General features: G+C 38.5%; 1 pseudogene; it reads right to left on the bottom strand.

Annotated features, from left to right (window-relative positions):
- Nucleotides 1-4,103: 4,103 nt before the first annotated feature.
- Nucleotides 4,104-13,501, bottom strand: LOC142431046 (serine/arginine-rich splicing factor 11-like; annotated as a pseudogene).
- Between the last annotated feature and the right edge of the window lie 5,565 nt (nucleotides 13,502-19,066).

Below are 19,066 nucleotides of genomic sequence, written 5' to 3'. Positions count from 1 at the left end.
TTCATTTCCCAAAATGCAAAGCATCATGATGATGCAAAGCATAACTTTCTGCCTACTTACTCTATAAGTATTACAATCTAGTTGCACAAAGCAAGAAACTAATTATGGGGCATATTATATTCCACTCTGGCTGTCTCACCTAGCACTGAAATGATCGCTGTTCATTATTTCTGGTTTATCTCAAGTTCACTGCCATTGAGTCCGTTCTGTCTGATAGAGGCTCTGCAGGACATAGTAGACTTCTCCCTCAGCTTCCCTGGACTTGACATTTTTACAACAGAAAGTAGCCTCAGATTTCTCCTATGTAGTCTGGTGGGTCAAAATGCATCCCAATATATAACTCTTACTTATTCCAATTTTTTAAGGCTACAGGATAAAAGAAAAATTCCCTAAATTTTTTCAGAAGAGGAGATCAGATGTGAATCATGGAAAATGAGCTTTAACATTGTTCTCCATGCAGTCCTATATTGCTGTTGTTAGTTTCTGTTGAGTCAGTTCTGACACACGGCAAACCTATGTGTCATGAGATGTGTCTCCTACGGTTCAAATCCATCCATGCACAAGAATATTCCAAACAAAATAGTTCTAAACATAGTTCTGTGTCCAGTGTCCAAAAACAGTCAACACGTCTGACCTCCTCTTGCATCCTTAATGCCATGAGGCATGGGCCACACATGACTACCTGCTCCATCCTTCTTTAATTAATCTGACAGCTGTCACACCACTCCACATCTATGGTAATTCATTGCAATGGTGACACAGAACTCACGGATAATATTCATGCGTAAGGACGTTTATAGGGGAAGTTACTAGATTATAAAAATCAGGACCAACACACAATAAGAATATTCTCCTTATTGCTCTCCTGCTCTCCGTAGCCAGCAGCCGAGTTCTCTGCAGTTCTCAGCTTCCCCGCCAGGTGGTTATCTGGCCTTTGCCTCCATGGACCTGGGAGGCAATCCAACTGTCACTCTGCCCCACTGTTCCTTAGTCTAGGAACAGATGAAGAGAAGGTACCCATAGTTTGGCACTGCTTTCTGAGTCTCCATGCCAGACTCTGGGGCTTCTGGCATGGAGATCTAGGAAAAACTCTTGCAGGTTCTTGGACTTTCCCCACCCTTCTCTTCAAAGATAGCTCATCCTGATAACCGGGGGGGGGGGGGGGGGTACAAAAATGCACCTGTCCCATCTTAATAGTTGTTGCATGTGTTCTGTTTGCATAGTTCCAACCAATCATTTGGTGGGACTGGCAAAGACTTGGGAGAAGAATCATATCAAAAAACGTTTACTCTACCCCCACCCAGGTGGCTGCAGACCAGTCCTCTCAGTGGTACGCTTGCCTTTGTTTCACTGGAATGCCTTCAAAAGTCGGTTCAATCAAAAGAGTTGCTTTCTAGGGGATCTGCTGAGCCAATTAATTCAAGGCAGAAATGTCCATCTAGAAGGTTATGGGAACTGTTTCTGGTATTCCCAATTGATGATAGAATTTCTCAAAGGACAAATAAATTACATGAGCTTCTTCTGAGGAAGTTTAAATAAGATGGATTCAGACCTGCAGTGCTGAGGGAAAAGTTCAAGAAAATTACACACAGGATTTTCCTATCACTGCAATGATCCCTGCTCATTTAAAATTATAACTATTGTTATTATTTTCATTTTAGGCTATCAAAAACTACCCTTTGAGAATTTTTGGGGTAACCTTTCCTTATCTACCCTACAGCTCTGATATTTTCCTTAGGGCTTTTATTTGGTGCCCAAACTTATAAATATTGAAAAAGAACACAATTGGAATCCTTTGAAGATGCCAAACCTGCCATTTGGATGTGATATAAGTTTAAGAGTGCATAATTCCTCAGGGAAAGGTCAGATCAATGAAAGCGACTCCTTCGGATGTGTCTACATAGAGGCTCTGTCATGGTGAAAAAATGATATTTTAATATATTTGCTTGATAAAGATGTTTATGATTTTGCAGCAATACTTTTTGATTCACCCTTCTAGAACTGAAGAAAACTTTTTCCACTCTGCATCATCTTCATGATTATTGCTTTAATTGCATTCAGTATTGTAGCCATTATTTGCCACTGTATTGGCCTGCATGTAGATATGAGTCTATTCACTTTGAAATACCAGCAGGATTACCAATAATGGAGAGGTTTAAGTTGAACTTTCAGACTAAGAGAGACTAGGAAGGAAGATCTTTAAAGCAACAATAACAAATTAGTCAATGAGAAGCTCATGGACTACAACAGAATGCGACCCTATTATTAGGGGATAATCTTACAACTGATGGCAATAAGTTGCCTCTGTGGCCTAATACTCAGTGTTTTACATGCTTGTCTCTTTTCCTTTTCCACATAAACTTCAATAGGATATTGAAAGAAGCGGCTTTTAGGGGTGTTATTCTAAGAATTCATAATTTGTATATCCCATGTTTTGGTTATTAAACAGTTTGTGCCTGTTTCTTGTCATATTTACTAAATAAATAAATGAAATACATACTGATAACTATCCTAGTCATTAGTGAGTGGAAAGCATCATGTATTGTCCCTTTTTAATCACACAGTTATGTGGTCTGCAATATCAGGAATGAAAATTCAAACAGAATGGCTTCACAATCATTATCATCAACCTCCCCCCCCACCACAAAAAGTAACAAAATATTTCTAGATGTATTTTGAAGCCCAGTACTATTTGTGATAGGATAATATCTATACAACTAAAGGAAGACCAGTGAATGCAACTGTTATTCAAATGTTCGGATTTACAACCTAACCTCTGAAGCTAGTAAGGGGCAAAATATTTAGCAAATGTCAGAAATATCAAACGAATGTAAAAGAAACACACATCACTGTACCTATACGAATTGGTTGACATTCAATCATGTTGAGAGGTCGTATGTGACCAAAACCTGATGATGTGGACAAACGGAGGTCAAGTCACACGGAAAGCATTTGCCAAACACAAACCTCCGAAAATTTACTCATGTGAACTAAAGTACTTAAGGGGCAAAAAACAACAAGACTTATGGAAAAGTATACAACTTTTACAAAATACGCTGCTAGTCACTCAAGGCCAACATTTTATTTGGGGGAAAAAGTGTTTAAATTAAAGCCTAATGCATCCATCAAAATGGTTAGGGCACCTATAGGCTCTCAAAGTTAAACACAAGTCACAACATTGATCATCCTCGTGGCTTAAAAGGATTAGCTGTTTCCAATGTTCATTTTCAGGTGGAACAAAAGAACGTTAATTTGCTATGTTAACAAACAAGAACATAAGTAGGATTCATCAGATTGAAAGCTTTGAATGACATTTAGGATATTGCTGGCACAATTAACATGCAATCAAATGTGAATGTTCAGAAAGGAGCGCACATAACATAAATAATCCAGCCCTGTTCTAGATGCATGCAGCTTGTCAATTTAGTTAAAGCAACGCCAGAAAAATAAAACTGCTTGTTTACTCAAGCAGAGTTCATCACAAGGCTTGGTTGCCCAGGTTATCACTTTCTATCAATATCAGGAGCTTTCCATAACCACTGATAACTCACAGATTCAAGAAGATCACAACAGCAGTAAGGAGTCACACAAACGAATGATTCTGATGCATGTGTTCCATGGGAGACCTGCAGAGGCAACACTGTCCAGTCCCTCATATCTGTTTCTTCTCCATGGTGATCATCACGTTGGAGTCTCATATTGGAACCCCAGTTCCTTTATCCATAGAACATTCCTTTGTTTTAGGGGAACCCATTTATTTCTTCCTTTTCACTATCATATCCCTGTTCCTCACCTGGTGCCGCTCTCTTAGACAGTTCCCTGCTTCAGCTTGCAAGGCTCACTTCCTGCAAGACATCCCTGAGGTGAAGCCACAAGACAAGGACCCATCCTGATGCAGCCCTGGGTGATGGAGCAGCCTGGTGGAGACCCCTGAGATGCTTACACATTCACTGTTTCAGCTTTCCTCCTACATTCGGCATCATAGTATGCACTTTGTGAGACGGAGGAGGACTTTGTGGATTGGTGTTGGACATATGGGCTAATGGTGGACATGTGGGCTTGGGCAGCACTGGGTTGGGATGCCTTTTAGATGTGCACTTACTCTATATAAAACTCTCTCTTATACCTATGAGTTTCTGTAGATTGGTTTCTCTAATTGACCCAGACTCACATACTCTTCTTCTGCTTGATTTTTGTTCATTCTTTTATCGCTACCTCTCTTTGTCTTTCTTCTTATTTATGCCCTGAGACAGATATCTTTCTTGTAGAAGATCCGGGCTTCTCAGGAGACCATTCATAACCTCTGATTTTTATCAATCTCCTCTCTCTGCTAGCACTTCTGGAATGTCTTGCTGTTCTATAACTTTGGGGTGGTGTTCTGGAAAGTTTCTTTTCTTGATCTTCTCTCTCTTTCTATGTACTCCTTGATCTTCTACCTCTTTTGTTAAATGAGATCTTCTCTGTCTTGGACTTTTGGATCACTGTCTGCTCCTTGACTTACAATGTGATATCTTCTATGATCTGCTTCTGGATGCCTGTGGCTAGAAGATAAAGGAGTCCTCTTCCTCTTAGAATGCGATCTTGACTTTGATCTTGACTTTATTTACCTGGTTCTACAGGAGAAGGGATTAAGGATATGCTGCTTCTCAAGCTCCTTTTAGTGGTTCTATTTCTTGACTACAAGTATCTGACAGCAGACTCAGGGAAGCAAGACCAGCAGCCTTATGATCCAAGTTACCATCAACAGTACTTATCAGTTTTAATTGATCTTTGACAAGAGGCTGAGAGTTTAAGTTTGCTCCAGGAAGTCAAAGTGCTGTAAAACCAGGAACAAAAGTAGGTGCTCCCAAAGCAGCTAATGGACGAGCTCAATCTGGGTACGTGGGCTGGGAGCAGGTAGTTCACTGCCATGCAGAAGACCCTCCACTGCATTAGCTGGTGCCAACACTGTTAGAAAGCTTTAGTCTCAGCAGGAATCACTCCTAGGCTCAATCTTTTACTCTTGAACCAAACATAAGCAAACACAGTTGGTGCTCTAGGGTTGTCTTTCTCAACATTCAAAAGCTGTTTCATTAACAAAGACTCGTGTGTGTCATCCGTTTCTCTTCGCTGCATGGTACCACTCTCCAAGCTCTGCCAGGGAGCGCACTGTTTGTCAGCTGTTGTAGCGCAGGTGCCCAGTCAGGATTATGGACTTTAACAAAGTGCACTCTGGATGAGAGTGGCAAAGGGGAATCAGGGCGGGGAGAGAAGCAATTCACCAGTCTTGCCTGGGAAATCAAAGAGAATCCGCTCAGAGAGACATCAGTAGTATTTCAAGACAAGTCTCCACCTCTCCTCCATCATCACTGGGCCCACCCTGGGAAGCTTACAACCTAAAGCCTTTTAGCTATTTCTTAGATAAAGCAACAGAAGAACAGAAGTCCAAGAGTTCGGCATTTGATTTACATTTTACTTTGAGGTAGGCAGTATATTTAGTAAGAAACAGGTGCATCAAGAAAGATGAAATATCTTCTTGAGGAGCTGGGGTCTGTCCATTGGTAAAACTCAATCCAGATTTTTGAAGAATTCAAATCAATGAAATTATTTTTTAATCACCAAAAGATAAAGCTTTACCTTTCAGGATCTCATGTATTTGTGACATGAGTAGCTCCACAGTGGAAAACATGGGCACTAGACATGCCCTTTCTTGAAGACTGTTTATTGAACAGTGCAGATCCAGAATAAAATACTAATTATATATATTGTTTAGAAATTAGTTGGAAGTATAAAATCTGAAAGCCCTATCTTAAGTAATTTCATACAGATTTCAAGTAAGCAACTTTATTTAGTTCATGTAGTTTTCAAGTTGAGAAGTTACTGGGATTATATGTAAGAGCTGCATTTGAAAAAAGTTGAGTTCCTTAGAGATTTATCCAATTCTCTGTCTTCCTTTTTCATGGCTAAGCACTTCAAGATTTTTTAAACATCCTTAGTAGGATGGGAGTAACAAAATTACACTTACTAACTTATGCTAGACTGAAATACAATTGTGCGCTTGAGAAGTACACCATTCAGTGCACAGTGCAGTTAACCTAATTAAGTTGGCATTATCTGAAACACAGATGCTGTACATCTATTAACACAATATCATTTTGATACACCTTTTTCGAAAGAGAGAAGGCTGGGAGACAAAACTGAAATCTAGTCTACATTGTATTGCTTAGCATCTATCCTGTGAAAGTTAATGCTAGTAGACCTAGAATTAGCCTGAGTTATTTTACTGAAGCATGAAATTTACCTGAGCTCTATGGACTCTCAACAATGCTTGAAATTCTTTGATAATACTACCATTTTTACTAATGACCCAAATTATTTTAAGGGTAATTTATACCAACTTATCAATAGTTCTAGGTATAGTAATGAGACAGACATATTGCACATAATCTTAGTGAGGCACCTCAGATCTTTCCCATTGGGACTGGTTACATATCAAAACATGATTATATGACCAAGAGGTCTAATAAGCCCTAATTCAGACTCCAATTGTACCTTGTTGATTCTGGTGGTCCAGGCACACACTGATGGTTCCTAATCCAAAGGGGAAAATTCATCTGCACAAAGGGAGTAACTGTAGCCTACTGTCGGCCTCTCCCTCTCCTGGCCTCTTACTGTGAAGTTGATTTTTGGCAGTGATGCACATCGCATTAATAAGCTGTCGCTATAATTGCCTCCCCTTCTTGTACTATATCATAGACTTATAACTAGTGTCATTTGGGACTCTGAGCCTTCTTTCCCAATCATACCACGGCTGACTGTCACCACCATTATACATTATTATAGTCACGTAACCTTGACAAATATTCTCTCTCCATCTGTGAAATAACCATGATAACAAAACTTAACTCGTAAAGTTTTGAGTGGAGTAAATGCCACATTTTATATAAAGCTAGTGACAATAAGTCAATGCACTCTCAATCTGTTCCCCTTCCCTGACATCAACTATGTTGAATTAAGACAATCCTCATTAAGACACATTTAAGTCAACTCAGTTCCAACTCTACTAAATTAGAGTTAGGTCAGACATAATATGTAAAGGGACACAGCCTTCCAGATTTCCAATTCTATTCAAGCTTGAAGATGATCATAAACTTGGGGGTCCCTAAAACATCCTCAGTCTGACCATAATTTGGGGGGAGGGAAATTCCCACCATGCCTCAGAAAAACAACTGTAATCAGGCCTCCATCACTCCCCGCTGACTCACTAGAGTTTTGGAGTTTCCCTCTACCCCTCAGGATGCCATCAGGAAGTTAGAGACCTCAAGCCTCCGCATGAATGATCTTCTAGAACCCATTTCTCCCTTAGCTTTGATCATTTTCTAGAATGAACCACAGAACTCAGGAAGAAAAACATATTTAGGATTATGCTTGTATTTTAGTAAAAGTGGATACAAATAAACACATTCATAAAGTGGGATCAGGGAAGGTTCCATGTGCATAAAGAGCTCCCCTCCACGTGCACCAGTGTTTAGCACACTCAGGAAGCATAGGGACCTTCCTTGATACTAAGAGGGGGAGTTTGTTGGAATGACCAGACTTTATCCAAGCTTCACCTCATTAGCCTAAGGCTTCAGATGTAAGCAAGTCCTTATAGAGAAAAAAAATATTTAGATCACTGGAGAATCCCAAGGTTTTTCCACAGGAGGAAAATTCAGCTGTCTACTAGTCTTTAAAACTCTAAATTGTATTCTGTCCTACAGAGTTTCCTACGAGTTGCAATCTACTCAATTACTATGGGTGCGCACGTGTGTGTGTGTGTGTGTATGTGTGTATGCTTGTGTTGTTATTGTTACTGGTTAATGCTAGGAATGTTTCTATTTTATTGGGATTAGTAGCTGCCTGGATACTTTATCGAAGTATCCATTCTAAAGCTGTAATGGGCTCTGTTGGAAAAATTGCTGTGATTGAATAATGATGATTAACATGCATGAAGCAGACAATGGTGGCCTTTTTCATAGTTCTCATTCTTTTGTGTTAACAATCATTCCAACTTGCATTTTAAATCTATAATTTTATACTTAGATTTTCTCTCTTAAGAAAATGTCTGTTTCTCCTAAGAAACTGAATATAAGCTTGAGCTCAGATTCCTGTTGGCAATTAAATGTGTTTAAAATTAGTTGCATATATTTCATAATTGATAAGAAAAATTTTCTCCCCACTTGAGAATTACACACTCTTCTCTGACCTTAGTCCCATTTTATCCTCCCTCTTAACAAAACTTCCTTTGAAATAGGTCCAAATTTACTATGTATATTTTCCCTAAGTATTATCTTCTATTCCACATCAGATAAAGACACTAAAAATATTTCATTGATACATAGTATCTTCTGATTGCCAATTGGTATATTTTCCTTCAAAGCATAGTGTATGAATCTTACATTGAATTTATCAAATTATTTTAAATTTGTCAAATCTTAGGGACCTCTTTTTACATCTGCTAACTCTTGACATAAGTTTGGTGGTGGATTAACATGTAGAAAAATAGATCCTACCAATGAAGGGCTCTGAGCTTGTGCAAGAATGATTGGCTAGATAGTAACCCATAATTAGGGACATTAGCCAGACATCCCTCTTGTCTCCCTTTCCCCTTGAGGTGGTTTATTGTGCTAACATGGCCGATAAACACATGTGGGATTAAATGAAGGGCGGATGGATAAATGGTTCGGTGAGCCTCGCCGCTCTAGATCTTGAGTCTCTTGCTTTCTGATGATCAGACCAGGGTGCAGCTGCCTCAGCCAGTTCCCTGCTTTAGCTGGCAAGGCTCACTTCCTGTAAGACATTCCTGAGGAGAAGCCCATAGACTGACCCCATTGTACTCCTGGGTGCTGGAGCAGGTGTGTGGAGACCCCTGCCAGCGGTGAGATGCTTACACATTCACTGACTCAGCTTTCCTCCTGCAGTCAGCATCATAGTGTCTGTTTTGTGAGATGGAGGAGGACTTTGTGGATTGGTGTTGAACATATGGGTTTATTGGGGTAATGTTGGATTTGTGGGCTTGGGCAGCACCAGGTTGGGATGTTTTCTTGATGTGCACTTAACCTTTATATAAAATCCTCTCTTGTACATGAGTTTCTTTGGATTTGTTTCTCTAATATACCCAGACTAACCCACCTCTTAAACTAATATGTGCCCTTACGTTCAGATCCTGTTGGCATAGTGGATATGCATCGGGCTGCTAGCCGCAGGGTCAGCAGCTGGCCTTCAGCAGTACCTAGTCAGGATAATCTTCAGGCTTTCTCCTTCTGTAAAGAACTGCAGTCCCTCAAACCCAAAGGGGCCAGTTCTACAATGTCTTTACAGGTTTGCTTTGAATCAAAATCAACTCCATGGCATTGTGCTCTTCTGGCTTGTGTTTGAGTTTACGTACAAATCCATCCATCAATAAATGATGTATATAGTCAATCTCCTTTTAAGATAGAAAAGAGATGAACTGAACTCATTACATGCTTCAGTATATGTAGTATATAATAGTGTAGTCAATCTCTTTTGAACGACAGCAGAAACTAAAGGGAAGCCCGCAAGAAGAGATGTGTAAAATGGATGCCAAGCCACAGAGCATCACATAGGAGCAGAAGCGCAAAGGGACAAGATCCCCCGACCCCCGACCACCCTGGTGCAGAGGGAAGAGCTTCTCTCCGAGTCAGCACCCTGGACATGGACTTCGAGCGCCCTAAACTGTCAGGGGACAATTGTTTGTTAGAGTCACTCACTGTCTCTGCTATATAGCACTTAAGGATTGTCATTGTGGATCTCCTCCATGAATCTCTGCTATGTGATTTTCTATTTTTCAGTATATGAAATACAGAATTGATAAGGGTTCCTGGGGGGTTGTGGTTGGGGAGGTGGGAGGGGAAACTGAAGGGGAGCTGATATCAAGGAATTCAAGAAGGAAGAAAATATTTTGAAACTGATGTGATAGCAATTGTACAATTCTACTCACTGAGATTGAATTATATGGAATCATATGATGTCTGGATTAGCTTCTAATAAAATGGTTTGGGAAAAAGAAAACGCCTGAGACTTCATTTCTCATAAAGATTTCCACTTTTCTTTATATTCCAGTTTTTATCAGAGCCCTCAATTTTTAAAATTCTCATTCTGAAAATCTATGCAAGAGTCTTCCAAGATTCCCCTTTATATACAGATTAAATGGATTCCCCTTATTAATTAAATTAAATCTAAGCCTGCATGCATGGTATACAAGATATTTTGTGCTTAATCCCTACCAACTATTAAAATTTATCTGGATAAAACAAAAGGAGCTCTTTCCTCTTGTCCATACATATTGTGCTCACTAATAACTCTATATCTTTGTCTATTCAGTTCCTACTCCCTGAACTATATTACCATGTGCTATAATATAAACTTCAACTTCACCTTAGATGCTACCTACTCTCAGATCCATGCAGGACCTCTGCCGTGAGATTTGTATTACCTACATGACCTCTCTCCCTGGAAATTTTCTATCATTCTATTTGTACAATTATATTTTGCAATGAAATTAATTTACTATTGAACCCTCTAATGCATGAGTGCATGTATATAAATTTAGAATAAATTTCTGAATCTCTCTTAATATATAATGGATATTCAAGGAGTGTAATTTAAAAATTATTCTCAAAGATACATCAGATAAACACAAACTAGCAAGCAGTGTTGTTTCTCATTTTCTGCCATATCCTAATATTACATAATCTGCTGCCAGTCTTGTCACTCTCTTCAACATTCCGACTGTGAATTTGGAACATTCTATTTTTTTTTAGAAATTTATAAGATTTGGTTAGTTCGTTTGTTTTAATTAGGGGCTGGTATAAAGAGCACTGATAACACAGTGAGTAAGTGTCAGCTTGCTAACCAAGGACTGACAGCTCAAACTCATGATGAGCTAAGCCAAGGAAGAAAGATGAGGCTGTGGACTCCGGCAAAAATTAACAGCCTCAGAAAGATTTACAGTTCTACTCTGTCCTGCCAGGTCACTATAAGTCAGAGTTTACTCATTGGCAGCAGTTTTGTTTTTAGTTAGTAAAGACAGACAAATCTATGAAAGATATTGAATCATCCTTATGAGTACATGGATAGAATGGAAAATGTTTCTGTGATACTTTTTCTGAAAGCAGTAGAGCAAGAGGGGAAATAACCCACTTTTAATCATGTAGAGCATATAAACAAATGGTATGAGGCCTGTTACTAATGATATGGTGTGGTGGTGATATAGAAAGCCTTTTAGGTAAGTTGATTTTGCTTTAAAAGTGGAGTCTGAGAGCAAAACCATGTCATAAGTCCATAAATCAATGAGCGGTCTACATCTGTCTAGATTCAAAGGGCAGCTCTCGCTCTAAATGTGGGACTGCCTGAGGACTTCACTTTGCTTTATTAGCGGCCTCCTGGCTGCAGTGTGCCTTTTGAAATGGCCAGGTGTTAGAGAGCTTTGGCTGAAAGCAGAAGTGGTTCTTTCTGAATAAACAATGTATTTGCTAGTATGTACCAGAAAACAGCAATGTGTTTGCTTTCCAATGCCAGAGTGCTTTTTCCCCATATCTACCTAAAAATGATACGAGAAGTAAAGATGGTTTCTCCTTCTAGACAAAGTGTATTGATTGCTTAACACAGCAGTACAGAAGGGAAAGGACTAGGTGGAAATCATAATAACACTATGATGACCTCTGTGGAAAAAAGATCAATAGAAAGGGAATGGTTTTATAATAGATTTTCAACATTATTATTCTAATACCTCAAGTCATACACTTGAGGTATTTTAGTGTGACGTGACATTTAGGTTAAAATGATGAAGCACCAACCCTTGCAACCATTTCCAATAGAACATGCCTTCAACTGCCCTTCCTACAACTCACAGACAACAGGTAAGTTCCAGCTATAATGATTTCTTTCCATTCTTTCATTTGTTTTAACTCCCGGCATTGGTATCCACCCCAGGGCCTCTACCCTGGCTGGTAATTGTGCCTGGAATACTCTTTTCACTGATAATGGCCTGCTCTTCACATCTGGATCTCTGGTTGATGCCACTGCCTCCAAGAAGCCCTACCAGGCTATTTGTGATAGGTGGGTTTATTGTGCCAACCTGACCAATAGGAACATGTGGGATTAATAAGGTCACAGTTTGATTGAAAGTCAAAGAGGCAAAAGGCTCACCACGGCCCGCCCCCTCTCTCTCGTGTTCTTTGGTGATCAGAACAGCTGGAGGCTGCTTTAGCTAGTTCTCTGCCTCAACTTGTGAGCTGCACAACCTGTGGGAAAAGCCAACCTGTTGATCTTGTCGCTAGAGCTAAAGGTTCCTTCAAGACCTGCCTCGCCACACTGCTGGCGTATACATCTCTTGAGCTTGAGGCTGGTGGACCTTGTCGTCTCACATTGCTTGAGTTTGATATCCCATCCAGGCCTGCTTTGCTAAGTTCCTGAGCCGCTGACTGTTGGTGACCCACCTGCTGCTCGCTGCAGTGGGCAGGCTGCCTGCATTGCCTGAGGAAAGACTTTGCTGTCTGCTTCTTTGACCGGGGACCCAGCAGCCCTCTTCAGGTGAAGGACTTCCAGTATATTAACAGTTCCACGGAAGTGAGTTAAACTGAGCCCTCTGTACTGCTATGTACACTAATTAGCTGTTATATTTCTTCATGGTGTATAAACCTGTCCATCTATATTTTCATGAGTTTCTTCTTTCTTGGTTTGTTTGTTTGTTTCCCTAGAAAGCCCTGCCTAACCCACCATTCACTCTTGAAAAAGAGTACTTTGTGTTCTGTACCACATTTAATGCCTGAACTGTCATCTTCTTATATTTTCCTCAAAGCTTGTGCTTCGATTCCTCAACCACCCCACCCCCGCCCCTGCACTCCTAGAAAACATGTTAACTCTTTGTGGAGGGAAAGTGTGCTATTTAAAATTTTATTTCTTTTTATGGCCAGATTTCTCATTTCTCATTTTGAGAGAGAGATAGGCATTTTTGTTAATTTAGTTCTTTTCCGACCTATTATTCGAGAAATAGGGTGTCTTCTTAAAGAGATTATGCTACAAACAAACAATAAACTACAACATCAGCAGTAAGGTCTTTGTTCCCAGTTGGATATAGCAAGTAGAAGAGAGCAAGAGGAAAAGCATGCCAGCCACTTTAAGCCTTAAAGGTTGTATAGTATTCAATTGACTAACCAGTTCTTTTATTTTAGTTACTGCCTCATTAAAGATACAAGAGAAATTGTCTTGAATTCGAAGCCAAAGCCAAACTGGAGCTTTTATTCCATAAGAGAAAATCCAATTATAGCTTAAAGAGTTTATGTGGGTAATATTGATATGAAATGGAGAAAAGAACTATTAAATTATTTCACTAAAATATAAGAAATAAATGAATTTCTTCTAGTTCAGTAACTCCTCATTTTGCGGCGCATTAATTATATATCCATTATATTCCTTTTCTAACTATAAAAAGTCTTACCTTGTCTTTTGGTCTGTGCATTTTCTCTATTCCTGTCTCATTTATAAACAGTCTCCCTAAAAATTAGAATCTGCCATCGACTAAGTATATTTGTAAGTTTGAGATTAAAAATTAAATGCTATGTACATACACCTGAGAACTCAGAATCTAAATTATAGCTTACAAGGAAACTCATTAGCATTTTAAACAATTTTCCCAAGTGTAAATTCAGAGAAAATCAATTTGCTTTCTCCTTTTTAATCTCAGACTCAGGCTGTAATTTTGCAGTAACCAATATCACTTGGAAGCCTAGGTGTACTCTTCTACTTCTTTGTAACTATGCATTTCATACCTAGACTTTTCAGTTGAGCTGGAAAGAAAATTAATAGCCTCCTTATTCAGTATAGTAGTGTTGCAGGTAGCAAAATGCATGACACCTACTTAACCCATCCCTGAGTAGCCAACCGGTGAGTGTGGCATTAATGATTTTGGAGAAAGTTAACTAAGTACATCTATCACTTTGTCATGTGTTGTAAAAGAATGCATCAATCAGAGGATAAGCGGGGAACTGTCTTGCTTCTGTCTGTGGGTGCAACTGAAATCTGCTCCCAAAATCAATAGAACAGGAATGGTAACCTGAATTCATGTTGATTAAATAAAGCAGATGGAAAAATAGAAAGTAGGTGGCTGGTGATGAGAGCACAGTGCCTCAAATAAAGCAGAAGCCAGATTCCTGAGATCAGAGTCATTTGTAGGACTTTGCCATGCTGCATCTTACAAATATGATCTAAAGAGTGAACAGTTAACTTTTCACAGAGAATCATTTAAGCATAAACACAAAGAATCAAATTAATAATCTAATCATTACTGGTTTACCCTGTTTTTTTTTATTTTACCTTCTATGCAATTTATATGGTGGGTGCTCTGTACACTTGCTTCTTAACACACATCCCTCGTTTTTATCGTTACCTCAGTCCCCTTTCTGTGTCATTTAGCTCTTAATCATGGAAGGCTTCCATATTTGCACAGTGTTTCATATGAAATTTGTTAGTGAAAAGCAAATGAATAGAATGAGATCGAATAAACATAGAGACAAGAACAATAATCCATTGTGTGGCGACTACGAATGAAGGAATAGGGGAGCATAGAAGAGAAAGTGGCCCGACATAACTAATATGTCAATCCTGCAGATAAAACTGGAAACTGTATGACCAAAGAAATAATATCATTTTGAAATACAGATGAAAGTTAACACAAATCAATGATTACAAATGTAAAGGCAGTATCTCTTCACAAAGAGATAAAACAACGATCGGGTTACCAAAGTTAAAACAAAAATCAAAGACCCACCTACAAATAATTTCCCAATATACACACAAATACTAGGTGTATTCTTATGCACACACCACCACTTGACTGTCAGTTTGTCTTGCTGTGGTGGCTTGTGTGCTTCTGTGAAGCTGGAATCTATGCCACTGGCACTTCAAATGCCGTACGGTTACCTTGTGCCCATGCTCCCCTTTAAATGACGTGAGACAGTTATGCAAACTGTACAGAGGAATACTGCCTGGTTTAAAATCGAGAAGGCTCTGCAATGTGGTTGAATGTTCTCACTATACTTATTCTGTCTGTCTGAAAACAAATAATCAGAGACGTTGGATTATAGGAAGAAGAATGTAATGTGCATCTGACCAAAGTCATGATATTTTTAAATCTCTGATATAGACATTGAAGAGAGAAGACAAAAAAAAAGAATCAATGCATTTGAACTAGGTTGTTGGAGAAGAATAGAAAATAAATGATCTGGCAACAGAACAAACAAAGGAGGAACAAACTCAGAGAAAGAAAAGTCAGAATGCTCCTCCAAGCAGGGATGGTGAGACTTCTTCTCACATACTTTGTACTTGTTAAGAGACCAGTCCCTGCAGAACGATGTCATGCTTGGTAGAATGCAAGGGAACTGAAAAAGAGGAAGGCCTTTGATGAGACAGATTGACACAGTAGCTGTAGCAATGGGCTCACACTTAATAGCAACTATTAGGATAGTATGTAAATTGACTATGTCCCTGCTCTTGTACCAAGGGTCACTATGAATCAGAACCCACTGCTGCCACCTAAAAACATCAAAGTACAGACTAGTAGGACATTTCTGGAAAGAAATTTAGTAATATTTTTGCAGTCTTAATGCTGTTAATATATATTTCTTGTAATGATTTCCAATCAGGAATTCTCTCTGAATAACAGATTAAATTAAGAATTGTAAACAATTAAATAACAATGCTATTCAGTCTAACCAAAATATTGAAACAATTTGAATTTGCAATGATAGAAAATTATTTCAAAAAATTATAGTGCAGATATTCAGATGATATTTATTTGGAATAATACATGAAAATACTCATTTTAACATGCTAAGTGAATAAAAACAAAGCATTGTACATTATCTTATATTTAGTATTGTCACCATTTATATTTGTATTTATATATACAAGGGAACTTCAAAAAGTTCATGAAAAAATAGCATTTTAAAATTAAATTCTCATGATCCCAGTTCTACCTTGCAAATCCAGCAGGATCGGAGGATGTACACTGGTACAGATAGGAACTGGAAATGCGAGGAATCCAGTACAGATGATCCCTTCAGGACCAGTGGTGAGAGTGGTGATACTGGGACGGTAGAAGGTGGGTGGGTGGAAAGTGGGAATCGATTACAGGGATCTACATATAACCTCCTACCTGAGGGATGGACAACAGAAAAGTGGGTGAAGGGAGACGTCAGAGAGTACAAGATATGGAAAAATAATAATAATTTATAAATTATCAAGGGCACACGAGGAAGGGGCAGTGGGGAGGGAGGGAAAAATGAGGAGCTGACATTAAGGGCTCAAGTAGAGAGCAAATGTTTTGAGAATGATGATAGCAGCAAATGTGCCAATGTGCTTAACACAATGGATGGATGTGTGGATTGTGATAAGAGTTGTATGGGCCCCCAATAAAATGATTTTTAAAATTTCAATTCTCCATGAACTTTCTGAAATCCTCTTCATATATGTGTGCATATTGTATGCACTGTGTGAGTTTTGTACATACATACAAGATGGTAACCACTCAAATTTCCTTTGTTAAAGAAATCCTGAAAAGTGATTGCATTAGTTACAAAGATGAAACTTTTTGGAGAGAGCATAATGTGGAAACAGCAATGGAATCATAATGTTTGAAACTCAACTTCTTCCAACATGTGACAGAAACATATTTATTCTTTATAGAATACCCCATGTGCCTAAACAGGGCTTCTTTTAAGAAACCCTAGTGGCACAAGTAATTAAGTGTTGGGCAGAAGGCTGTAAGGTGGTTGGTTCAAGCCCATTAGTTGCTTTGAAGGAGAAAGATGAGCCTGCCTGCTCCAGTACATATTGACAATCTCAGAAACCCTATGGAACATCTCTTTCTGTCCAATGGCGTCACTTTAGTCAAAATCCATTCAATGGGAGTGATGGAAATTTCATTTTGGTTTGGTGCCAAGGAAAAAGTTTTGATAAAAGGACATCAGGATGTCCCCACCATCTCTGTCCCTTTCATGATACCCATCAATAATCAGTCCAGTCATCACATTCAGTAGAGGAGGGAGGGCAGTTCACTCTGCATCAGCCTGTGGACTTGCTAGTTAAGCCACCGAGATTTGATGTGCTCTATTTTGGTAGCATAGCCAAATCTGTCCAGTTATCCATGCACAATATTTAGTTACAGCATATACATGAGTATAAGCCAACCCAAATATCAGCCGAGGCACCTAATTTTACCACCAAAACTGCACTAAACATGTGCTGAAAAACTCGGCTTCTACACGAGTACATACAGGAACTCAACTTTGCAATTTGAGGCTCACGTCCCCTGAAACACATATCATATGGTTCTTTGGAGATTTTAGTGAGTAATACACAGAACATGATTGGATGCTAGTCTTGCATGAAGTTGAAATTTTAAGGCAAAATAATCAAATCAGGTTTTATCTGCTTATAACAGGATTCCTATTCTTTCATATTCTTGAGTCCTAATGGAGAAAAACCAGTCTGTTAGATCATTTGTTAAATAATGGTTCAGAATTTAGAAAAGCCATAAAATAGGGAAAAGTATCAGAATTGGGAGCAGATCAAGATAAGGGTAAAAAAAAAAGAAACTGTAGATCTAGAGCTAAGAATATAAGTAAAAGCTGTATGGCCTCTCAAAGTAGTCTTCAGTCAGGCTACAATAATGTTTTATAAAATAAAAAAACATGTTGTTCACTTAATATAGCAACTGTATATTTTAAATGATTTAGATGCAAAATTTTCAATTTGTCATTTTTAAAAATCATTTTATTATGTGCTCGTACTGCTCTTATAACAATCAATGCATCCATTGGGTCAAGCACATCTGTATATTTGTTCCCATCCGCCTTTTCAAAACATTATTTCTACTCGAGTCCTTGGTAACAGCTTATTTGTCAAAAATTTTAAATAAATCCCTTCACTTCATGGTGTGCACAAAAATAACAATTTACTCTTCCCCACTCCCACCTCCCCCGAAAAGTAGGATATGGGGTTATGTGAAAAAGGTACAGTGGTGATAGTGGAATTTAGCAAAATAAGTTTAGACTTTAAATCGAGGAAGAAATGAAGGTGGTTTAGATTTTTAAAAATGGCTAGTGACAGCATTACGCATTCTTGCAAGCTGGTCAAGCCCATTTTAGTCATACGCTATTCTCTGAGGGGTGTAAGCTCTATTAACAGAAACTATGATATCACATTGAAACTATCTGGATTTGCTCAAGTAAATTATTTCCTTCCCCAGAATGCCACCACATAAAACTTTAAATCCCTGGTTGATTAAGCAAGCACTAAAAAATTGAAAATGTAATAAATTCATCCGTAAGATGTCCAAGATTCTAACCATAATCCCAAGGGGAAAACATACTGATCCAGTCACTGTGGTACTGCATCGCAAGGCACTGAATAGAAAAGTCAATAAATGCATCCGAGCAGAGAGAGGCAAGCTGTAGTCAGTATCAGATTCCGAAGGGAATTGTCAGATAAAAATTATCATTCGGATTTACTAAAATTTAATTTCTAATATTTTGAGTATATACTGCATGGGTTTTCTAGAACATGTCTAATCATACTTGTATTTTATCCCCCTTTCTTTTTATCCTTTCCTTAATCTTCTTAGGCTAAAAAAAATCTTCTTAGGCTAATAGAATAAACTAAGCACTTGATATTATATACATCTCAAGAAATGTTTTCCATTTGGAAATATAATTGGTCACTTCATTTTAAAAATTGTAAACATGAAATTCATAACCACCATATTGGCATTAGTCAGAGTGAATAAAGGCTTTTTTTTCCTACAGAGATAATGAGGAATAACCAGAAATCTTGAGTTTTTGCTGGTTATTAAAAATACCCATCCACAGTTACAATGCAGACAGTTGAAGCTTATCAACCTATATCCAAATGAGAAGTAAGCCTCACTTGGAAGGCACAACTGGTTAAGCATTCCTCTATTAACCACAAGTTTGGGATTCACAAAGAAAAACCTGGTGATTTGGACATAGGTGCATAATTCTATTCT

Source organism: Tenrec ecaudatus, chromosome 17, assembly GCF_050624435.1.
Source record: "Tenrec ecaudatus isolate mTenEca1 chromosome 17, mTenEca1.hap1, whole genome shotgun sequence".
Lineage (NCBI taxonomy): Eukaryota > Metazoa > Chordata > Mammalia > Afrosoricida > Tenrecidae > Tenrec > Tenrec ecaudatus.
Note: the sequence above shows the minus strand (reverse complement) of the source record. Positions and strands in the feature narration are given on the sequence as shown.